This window comes from Onychomys torridus, chromosome 14 (assembly GCF_903995425.1).
Source record: "Onychomys torridus chromosome 14, mOncTor1.1, whole genome shotgun sequence".
Taxonomy (NCBI): Eukaryota; Metazoa; Chordata; class Mammalia; order Rodentia; family Cricetidae; genus Onychomys; species Onychomys torridus.
Window position 1 is genome coordinate 31,360,405 of NC_050456.1, and position 11,504 is coordinate 31,371,908.

An 11,504-nucleotide genomic window follows, 5' to 3' on the forward strand; every position below is an offset into this window, starting at 1 on the left:
GTAGAAAGTCAATAATACTCATTATTATTGAAAGTGTACAAGTGTCTTATTGGGATAAAGTCAACTTGTGTCTTTCTGATGTACAACCACAGCACTCATACTGTCAACTCTCTCTCCAGACGTTTCTCACAATTTAAAACTGAAAGTACACTGTAATATGAATTCCTTTGTATTTAGAGATAGGAAGAAGGCTTAAGTTAAGGAAATGGGATTATCTTCTGTTGGCTTATTTCCTGGAATCTATGAAGTATCTGAGAGAGAATAAACCAAGTTAATTTCAATAGCAAGACAATACTACTGCAAATCATGATATTACCTTTTTTTTTTTTTTTGATAGAACATGGATCTTGTCATAACAATTGAAAACTTCTGGCAATTAAAAAGCACATGCCATTTGCATTCAGTTTCATCTGCATGCTTTTGTCTATTCTGGAAACTCTATTTAGAGTCATTATGATACTGTCACTGCTGGTGCTTCCTAGTTCACACCACATTAAAGCCTATCACGACACATATTGATTCTTTCCTAACTGAAACTGGCAAACACTTACAGGTTCTGTTGTGCATAGTGATGTGCCTAAGGAAAAAAATAGGAAAATCATGAGCATTGAACTATAGAGAACAGAAACATATGGAATCATAATGACAGAAGCATCAGAGAAAAAAATCAAGGGTCCTACCATTCCCTATGAGTAACAATGATATTACCAAGCTTTATTTTTCTCTTCATAAATTGAAGCAAGTATGTACCTGCCTTCTCTGTTTATCACAGAGATTGTTTGAGATTAAATTAGACATCACATGTAGAGTAGATTAATCAATTAAAAATTTATAAGCATGCAGAGAGGTGATGGTGGTGCACGCCTTTAATCCTAGTACTCAGGAGGTAGAGCCAGGCAGATCTCTACAAGTTTGAGGCCAGCCTGGTATACAAAGTGAGATCCAGGACAGGCACAAAAATTACACAGAGTAATCTTGTCTCAAAAAACCAAAAAGAAAAAATAACTTTTAAGCAAGTCTTTTTCTGTCACATGATAGAACAATGCTATAAAATAGTAAAGTTGACTCTAGAGATCTTGGCTTCCAATTCTTTCTAATCTGTGTTGAAGTGATTACCAATACAGCAGATAAAAGCCAAGACTGACCAAAGAAAGCTAAACTGAAAGAAACAGCAAGAGTTATTAATATGGGAGGACTTGAAAGTACTTGAAGAGTACTCCATCAACTTTAAACTGCTGGACTCTTGAATGAGTTTAACTATTATGTATCAAATTACACATAGAAATATCAGTTGACATGTGCCTGGTGATGAACTCATTTTCCTCTTAATTCAGGCTTTTCTAAAAATTACACAGCGTCACACTGATTGAAATTATTGTCATGGGGATTAGGAAAATTATATTAAAATATATCCCTTGATTTTAAGAAAACTTCAGATTTCATGTAAGCATATAATTAGCAAACATTAAATAGTAAGCTTATATCCCTTATTTCAATTTTTATCGTATTTATGTCTTGGGAATTTGCCAGTCATTCTCATTAATTTAATTGTTTCTTTGTTTACACTGAAATGTGCTATGCCCAGAAAGAACTTGTTTCTCTTTAATATATTTCAAATATGTTTAAAACTTGTCATATATATTATACACCATTAGTAAACTCTGTACATGGAAATATGTGTATGTGTATGTACACAAACATACACACAGAGACATAAACACACACACCTATACACACATATGTATAGACCCACATACAGACACACACACACACACACACACACACACACACACACACACCACACACATAGTATATATTGAGTAATATATATGTGTGTGCATGTGAATGTGTGTATTTGTGTCAGATAATTCACCATAAAAATTTAGTTACAATTCTGTAACAAGTCTTAAAGTGAGTCTACACACTAAAGATGTGAAAACTCTTATCAATCCTTCTTAGTATTCCACAGCATAATTCTTCACAAGAAAGATTGCTTTGTAGAAATCATATAGCAAAGGTTAAAACACAATGAAAGAGATTACTATTCAATAAATGGTGTGGGCTACAGAATAAAAAAGGCAAGTACATTATGTCTTGCTCTTACCCAAGATCCTTCCCCTGTTACAGCCTTGACTAATGAAGTGTAGGGTAACATTTTCTCTTATACCAACTTACAATTCTAGTGACAAGATTAATCACATTTTTGGAATGTTGTGGATTGAATAGCCAAAATGAAGAAGCTGACTAATTTTCACCAAAAGGATAAGGATGAACCTCAGTTTTAAAGTAAGCTAGCTGCCCCCTCAATATTTATAGGACAACAAGCAATGAAACAGTTCAATGGGAGGCACAATTTTATCAAAATTATAACTATGGTCTGTAATGATATTATGTTCCCCAAAATATTGTGTACCCTAATAAACATATCTGGGGTCAGAGAACATAACAGCCATTATATAGATAGGCCAGAAAATTGTGGTACAGATGCGTTTAATCCTAGCATTCCAGAGGCAAAGATCCGCCTGGATCTCTGTGAGTTCAAAGCCATACTGGAAACAACCAAAGCATGGTAACAAGAGCCTTTAATCCTATGAAGTGAGTCTTTACTCCCTGGAAATGATATCAGAAAGCAGAAAGGTATATAAAGTGTGAAAACCAGAAACTAGCTGGTTAAACTTTTAGGCTTTAAGAAGCAGTTCAACTGAGATCCATTTGGATGAGGACTTAGAGGTTTCCAGTCTGAGGAAATAGGATCAGCTGAGGAAATAGCAAGGCGAGGTGGCTGTGGCTTGTTCTGCTTCTCTGATCTTCCAGCATTCACCCCAATACCTGGCTCTAGGTTTGTTCTTATTAATAAGACATTTTAAGATTCATGCTACCATGATCCTGTAGTGTTTTGAATGAGATTTATCCTCCACAGGCTCACATATAGAAATACTTAATTCCCAGCTTAAAACTGTGCATCACTGGGGTGGTTTTGAGATTAGCCACATCCCACTTCTAATATTCTCTCTCTTGGCTTCTTGATTGCATTTGAAAATGTGAGGTCTTAACTCTTATTCTTGCCTCCCTGCCTGCCATTTGTTATGAGGCTTTTCACCATGATGGATTCTTATCCCTCTTGAACTATGAGCCATAATAAATTCTTCCTTGCATAAGTTTCTTTTACTCATGGTGCTTTATCACAACAGAAAAGTAATTAATACAGGGCTTTTTTTCCTATGCCTCCTCAATTAAGAGTACTTCAATTTGACTAGATGGATTTCAGATTCAGGAAGAAAAGATAAAAAAATCAGCAATTATATTGTTCTTTTCTTTCATAGGATGATTTTGATCAGCTTTCCTTATCAATATAGCATTTTATAGTCATTGTTGAATTGTTTGATCTATCTTCAAGTATCTCATCCTTAGAAAAGAATCTATAACTACCACTTTGCTAGACCAGCATAGTTCTTTACTACATTCTAAATCTTTTCCTTATACTGATAGATAAATTAATCTACTACCCCTCATTAATACACTTCTTTCTCCAGAAAATGGAGGTGTCATAGAAAACTATAATTGGTCACAATGTAGTTCAACAGATCATGGGGTGCCCAGCCCTAACAGACACAGATACATCTATATCAAAGTTTCTGCATCTATGGCTCAGGGGACACTGTGGAAGGGAAGTTGGAAAGCTATTAAGAGCCAGAATCCTGAAAAGTCTGATGTGAAATAGTCTCTCCTAAAATATAAACAAGAATATAACAATGTCATTTTAAATGGAACAGACATGAGAATGGAGAAAGAAGAAAATTTCATGTGCTCCACCTCTAGATACACAGCCACAAGCAATTAATGACTGCTTAGAAGAGGTGAACTAGCCTTTTCCAGGGATGAACACTCTTATTGATAGTCCAGTGCAAAGTGGTCAGCCTTTAAACCACATCTACTCCTACAACAACAACACAATGACTCAGTGGGATACATATATATATGTTCATGCTCTCTGTTTTGAATAGTTCTACTGTTCACTGTAGTTTCCTTCCAGTTTGGATTACATGTTAAATCATTTTCGTTCAAAGGGTCAACAAATGTATTACTGGGTAAGTATATTAGCCCTTCTTTTTAAAAGTACATTACAATGAAAAGATAATTAAATAACTTCCCCTTGTCACCTTCCTGCCTCTCCCAGCTGTCCTTCCTTATGGACCTCCCACTTGGCCTCCACTGTCAAGTTGAAGGCTTCTTCTTTCCCCTCTGACTGTCCTGAAACTTCCTATGTAAACCAATCTGAGTTAAAAACCACTGCCTCTGCCTCCAAAGTGCTGGGGTTAAAGGTTTGTGCCACCACTCTTGCCTAGTTTAACCTTTTAGACCAATCTACTAAGTATGTTTTTTTTTATTCCAAATATTTCAACAACCAGAATTAAATTTCTACCATTTGTATGTCTTATAGTAAGTACACTCTCCTCCAAGCACAGCAGAAATTACCTTCTTCATCAGGGCAGTTGTGACTACCCACAAATGACCCTCAAAAACAGGCCTGTTGACCTTAGCTCATAGAATAAGAGGTTGTGGGGAGATGTAGTCATTCCCTCATACATGTTATACAGAGAAGTATGTAATTCTGCTCCTGATACACTTGGCCTCATTGGCCTTAAGGGGCAATAGAGTACATAGCAAGTGAAAGGGTAAATGAAGGGGGAAATTCATCTAAGATGAATTGTGGATGTTGCAATCCATGCCGGGGCAAGAATTCCTGTAATGTGGCTGCTTTAGAGTCACCCATTTTTACCCTAATAATACTAATCATGCTTTGTAAGTAAGTCCAATAAATGCATTCATTGACTAAGCTACATGTGTGTGGAATCCTACTTTGCTGTTATTTGTACCCTATATAGGATGAGTAGATGTTTGTCTGTGTTTTCCCCAGAAGAACTATCCAATAATGATTTAGTAATGTGACATAAATTGAGAGCCTACTGTAATGGACCACACTGTAGTTGGGACACTCAGGCGACTGAAGCAGGAGGATTGCTGTGAGTTTAAGACCAGCTTGTGATACATGAAACACTGTCTCAAAGAAATAAAAAATAAAGTAAAGCAAACTAACAAAACAACAACCACACACTTACTAGAAGTCTATTGACTAATAAAAGAATTTTAGTGAAATAAATACTCAAAAGTTAAAAATATAGTTACAAATTAGTTGTCTTAATATTGGTTTACTGTAATACATAAAAAAGAAAATTACATAAAAATAAATGTTTAGGTACTTCTGGTGTTCAACTTTAACCTAAAAATTTCTGGGTTTGTTCCATGTAATTTCTAGGGTGGTCATGCTATTCCAACTACAGGATTATTATTTTGTACTAAACAAATTCATAGTGATCACTTTTTGTTTCCACAACATTGGTATTCCAAAAGTCTCTTTGCACTCTATTTTTTCATTATTCCTAGGCTAGGTGACAAAATTAAAATTGCTAAACCTTGCTTTGTTATAATGTGATTCTTTTGAGATCTGCAATACATGTTAAACATTAAAATTCTAAGCCAATTCAAGTTTGTATGATAATAAAATGTTTGGCTTCAATGTCAACCTCATGTTCTGATGAGAATTTAATGGAGATGGTGTAGCATATGTATTTTCAACTAGCACTTCAGGAAAAAAAATTGCAAAAAAAGCTATAGTTGATTGAAAGTGGTTGGCAGATAAGTTCACTTCTACAGTCCAAAACCATAATGTCTCATATTATTTTGGCTAGATCTTGGGAACAAAAGCAGTTAACTAGCAATTATATAGAAATTTTCAGATATTACTGCAATGAGCCCTTTATCAATGATAATCTGTTTAGAATAAGGCATGGGCAAATATCTTGTCTAGCAGTTCCCTGTTGTTCATTTCTGTAAGTTATGCCAACTTTAAGAAACATTGTTATTGGCTTTCAATGCAATTGTAGAGAATAGAAGCACTTATAAAAAAAACACCTGGAAGGAAATATTTTATTGCATTTTGAAAACTGGGTATTTATTGTGCACATTGTGAATAAGAACATAATGATGCCTTTAATTGATTTTACTAATATTCTATGTGCTGAGAACATGACATAGGATAAGTTTACTTGACAATTAATAAAATACATAAATGGATAACAAAATGTTTCTACTAAAATATAGAATTTTTCTATTTATAGTTTTAGGTTCACTTTATAAAGTGATCTGGTTTTTACATGGACTCAATTTCATGGTGTATTTTTCCTTGTAGTTTCAAAATATGAAGACAAAATATTTGTCTGAGTATAAATTTAAAATGCTATGTGGGTTATGTTAGATTCTCAGTGTTTATTCTGTTTGGGCTTGCTATAACAGAATACTTAAGACTAATTTGTAATAATTTTAAACTAAATTTTAATTACTAATTCATAAAGAGCAGAAACTCATTCCTTATCATTATAGAGAATAGAAGCTTGAAATGCAAAGGATAGGGTACCTACATCTAGCAAGATTCTTTTGATGGGTCAATGCATCATGAAATGCAGAAGCATGAAGAACAAGATTAGGAACAAGGAAGGTACATGCTCAATAAACCCTTTCTGTAGTGATGCCACTAATCCATTCCTGAAGGTGATGTTCTCCTCAATGGAATGATGCTTAATTCCTCACTCCTTGATACTACAGCTTTGCGGTTTTAGTTTCTAACACATGGACATTGCTGATCATGGTTGACAATACACCTGGGAATCAATCAGGAATAGCTGCCATTTAGATTGTCATCTTTTTTTTCCTGGTTGATTCCAGTGTGCCCATTCCTTTGTGAACATTCTAATCCCAAGGCAATAGAAACAGGATTGTATAAGATAGGTAGCTGAGAAATCCAGTAAAAGAAAGAATGTAAATCGCATTCTTTCACGATATCTTCCTTAGTTCCAGCTTCTGAGATCATTCCTCGGTTTGCCCCAGTAATGTACTATAACTGGTAAGTCAAATAAACCTTTTTTTTCCCCAACTTTGCTTTGATGCTTTGGTCAGTATTTAATCACAGCAACAAAATTTAAACTAGACCACAGTACATAGTGTAATGGTAGTACCTATGTTGCACATATTAATGTTAGTTTTTTTAATTTATTTTGCAGAGAATATCTAATAATATTAAATCAAAGTTACTGATTGTTTTCCTGAACTATATTTTGAAAGATATTTATATAATTCAGAGCTTTCACAGACAGAGATAGGAAAAACACACTTTCTTATATCCATAAAAGACATAAATAGTTTCTCCCTCTGTGAAAAGTAAGCTCACAATTGTTACTATTAAAAAAATCATATATTGCATTCCCAAAGATCATGTCATTTAATGTAACTTAATGTATGAGTGGATGCCTTTCAGCTTCCTTACAAGGACTGTTGGAAACTAAGGTTTGGAATTATGATAACCCTGTCTATTTTTTACTGAGAATGTAATAAACAATATTTTTGCCCAGAAATCCCATAGCCATTACAGAGATACTCACAGATAACAGAGAAGAATGGAATGCCACAATTGTTAGGGCCACAAAGCAAGCAAATTGTTGGAACTTGCCTGTTCCAATTGGGAAAGGAGAGTAGCTAACATGTAATGTTTGTTAAGAAACAGTAAAATGCTCATGTAGATCTCATTCATTTCTCTGTCACTGGGCAATCCCCGTGTCTTTCTCAGGGTCATCTTTACTAGGTAGCCTCCCTGGAGTTGTCAGTTGCAGTCTGGTTATCCTTTGTTTTACATCTAGTATCCACTTGCGAGTGAGTGCATACCATGTTTGTCTTTCTGAGTCTGGGTTACCTCACTCAGGATGATATTTTCTAGTTCCATCCATTTGCTTGCAAACCTCATGATGTCATTGCTTTTCTCTGCTGAGTAGTACTCCATTGTGTATATGGACCACATTATATTTATCCATTCTTCAGTTGAAGGGCATCTAGGTTGTTTTCAGGTTCTGGCTATTACAACCTACTCTGGTGATCAGATGGCAGAACACCCTAACTGTCATGATAGAACTCTCATCCAGTGACTGATGGAAGCTGCTGCAGAGATGCACAGCTAAGCCCCAGGTGGAGCTCCAGGAGTCCAATCAGCGAGGAGCCCCCATGAAACTGGACTAGGCCCTCTGGATAAGTGAGACAGTTGATTAGTTTGAACTGTTTAGGAAGCCCCCAGTCAGTGGGACCTGGACTTGTCCTTTGTGCATGAGCTGGCTTTTTGGAACCTAGGGCCTATGCTAAGATGCTTTGCTCAGCCTTGGTTCAGGGTGGAGGGGATTGGAATTGCTTCAACTGAATGTACCAGGCTGAGCTGAATCCCCAGGGGAGTCCCTGCCTTGGAGGAGGTGGGAAGGGGGGTGTGGTGGGGGAAGGCTGGGGGTTGGAGGAGAGAGGACAGGGCAATCTCTGGCGCATATGTAAAATGACTAGAAAATCTCATATTAAAAGTAAGAAAGAAAGAAGCAGTAAAGTAACTGCTCTATTATTGCTGCATCCCAGAATTTAGCATTTTGCCTTTCAATTCATATGGAGCTTGTGATACAAGCCTGCATCCTTGTTGTCAGAAGAGAATCTCAACCCTCTTAGAATTCACTGCATGAGTTAAGTCTGAGACAGATAAATGTCATTCTTTAGTTCTGTGGGTTCTGTGTAGTATGAATATGCTCCCAAAAGTTCTATGGCACCCACAATGCTAAAAAATGAACATGATGCAGAAATGTGGGTATACCCCATACATCATAACTGTATTTAGTAGACTGATGAACAGACATTGCACAGATAAACCAAAAATAATGATTGCTTGTTTAATAGAACTGAGTCAATTTCTCCAGTATTCCTGATTTCTCGTTTTTTGCTCAAGACGTTAGCTGCTAAAAGAAGAGAGAGCATAGGGTCGGAGACATGGGAATCAGGAGAGGGAGGCAAAAAGGTGGTAGAGGGAGAAAAGAAGTAATGGGAGATGAGAAAATATAGGAGAGAGGATGGAGAGAAGGACAGATTACCAATATTAACCCCTCTTGACAAAAGCCAAAGATGATGTAAACCAACACGCTGGGAGATTGCTGAAGTAAAAGAACTCTGCTATCAGGAATCATTACAATGAAGGTGATCATGTCACCAAATTATGCCATCTGATAGAAAGGCTCAAAAGTGGGAGTGGGGCTAAGTTAACAGTTAAAGTTGACAAATTGTGAATGAGGTTAAAGTGAACAGTGGGAAATGGGTACACAAATTTCTCTGTGGTGCTTGTGAGCCTAATCAGAATGTTTCTCTTTGACTTCTACTATTGAGTACACAATAGCTGTTGCTGATTATTTAATTATGCTACCTTATTGTTTACTAAGTCCTAAGCTGCTATGCCAGTAATTATGACTCAATATATCATCATATCTTCACCAGCAGGAATATCTGAAACAAATTATAAAATTCGTAGATATACCTAACAGCAAATGTTTACTAAAAATAAAGGGCTTTTTAAACATTGTCAATCACTTCATAAGCTAGAGGGAAAAAAATTGCTGCCTCTACATCAACCACTTAAAATTATCTATTGATATACAAAACAGCAGGTACATATTACAAAGTCTCTATGCCAGTGAAATTTCTAATTAGTGTCTTTTGAGTGGGCTAAAGAGAAACAGGTTGTGCTATAATCTATCCAGCAAGGTGTAAGGGTTTGTTCAGTAAATAATGCTATCTACACACACACAAACAATCACGCACACAAATACATACTCAATTAAACACTTGTACAGTGGAAGCTAAAGAAAGAGATTGAAGAACATACCAGAAAGACATTGTACTCATGGATTGGTAAAATTAGTAATGTGAAAATATTCAACCTACAAAAAGCAATTTAAAGACTCAATGCAATGGCACTAGAAAGGACTTTCTGCAACTGGTAGTTCAGGCATTAACACTCATTTTTGTCAGGTGTAACATTAAGAAACTAAAAAGTTTCTAAATAGCAAAGGACACCATCATTTTAGTGAAGAGGGAGCATATAAAGTAGGAAAAGTAGCTCTAACATCTATTCATATAACAGACTATAGGTGTCTAGAATGTACAAAAATATAAGGAAAAATAAGAAAAAAATAAAAAACAAAACAAACAAAAACCCCTCAAATTAGAAATCAGAACATGGAACTAAACATACAGTTTAGTGAAATGTGGGGTTGTGTTGTTTCCTCCAGTAGACTGTGTCTCCCAATAAAATAAAACTTGCCTGGAGATCAGAAAAAAAAAAGCCAGCAACTATATAGAAGTCAGGCAATGATAGCACATGCCTTTAATCCTATTACTTGGCAGTCAGGGATTTGTCTGGATCTCTGTGAGTTAAAGGCCATACTGGGAACAGAGTCAGACATGGTGGCACATGTCGTAAATCCCAACACTAGTTAACCATGGAGGTCTGGAGGTCTGTACAGACAAACAGGAAGTGATAGAGCTGGGCAGGAAGAGGAAGTGATGTAGCTGGATAGAGAGAGCAAATCAGATGGCACAACAGCAAAGCATATAGGTGTGTGTAGACAGGAAGTAACTCACTTTTGGAAGCTGTGGAATTGGTGAGGTGAGGTTAGTTGTGGCCTTTCCTATTTCCCTGATCTCTCAGGTTTTCACCCCTATATCTGGATCTGTAATTTTTTATTTAATAAGACTATTTAGCAATTCATCTACAGTGAAATGCAAATTAAAATTACTTTAGGATTTCACCTGACCATAGACTAATATCACAAAACAAATGACAACAAATGCTCATATGTATATGGGAAACACTTACTGGATATTGGTAGTAGTTTATACTGGAATATCCAATATGAATATCAGTGTGACTCTTCCTCAAGAAGTTCTAATTACATAATCCAGGTCTGAGAATACTCCAATGTGACATGTGTCCTACTAAACACAGTTCATTTTCTATGTCATGGCTACTCTATTCATAATTGCAAGGAAATGGAAACCAACTAGCTGTCTACTAATGTGTGAATGGGTGATGACAATGTCCATGTACATAATGAATTATTGTAAGAAACTCAAGGAATTCATAGGTTATCAGATGAAGCTGAAAACACTCATTCTGAGTTCAGTCCCACAAATACAAATGCTATTTTTTTCACTTTCATATATAAGTGCTGATTTTGTAAGTGTGTTTTGAATTGGAATACTCACAAAAGGCAATAATCTATTAAATGTCCATGAGGAAATTCAAAGGAAGGAAAGTAGAATAAAGGAGAAAAGAAATAATTGAACATAGAGGGCTAAATTGGGCAAATGATGAAAGGAAGGGCAAATTAGAGGAAGGAGAATGGGAAAGAAAAATGAACATTAAATGCTTTTGAAAATATCATATGGAAATGTACTCTACATAAGCTTCTTAAAATACATATATAAAAGAGATTTCATTGTTGTTACCCAATAAAAGGGTGAACAGTTCCTCTGCTAGTCAACATATGCTACTAAATATATTAATCACTGACAGATAAGAGCTATCTCCTTTTGAG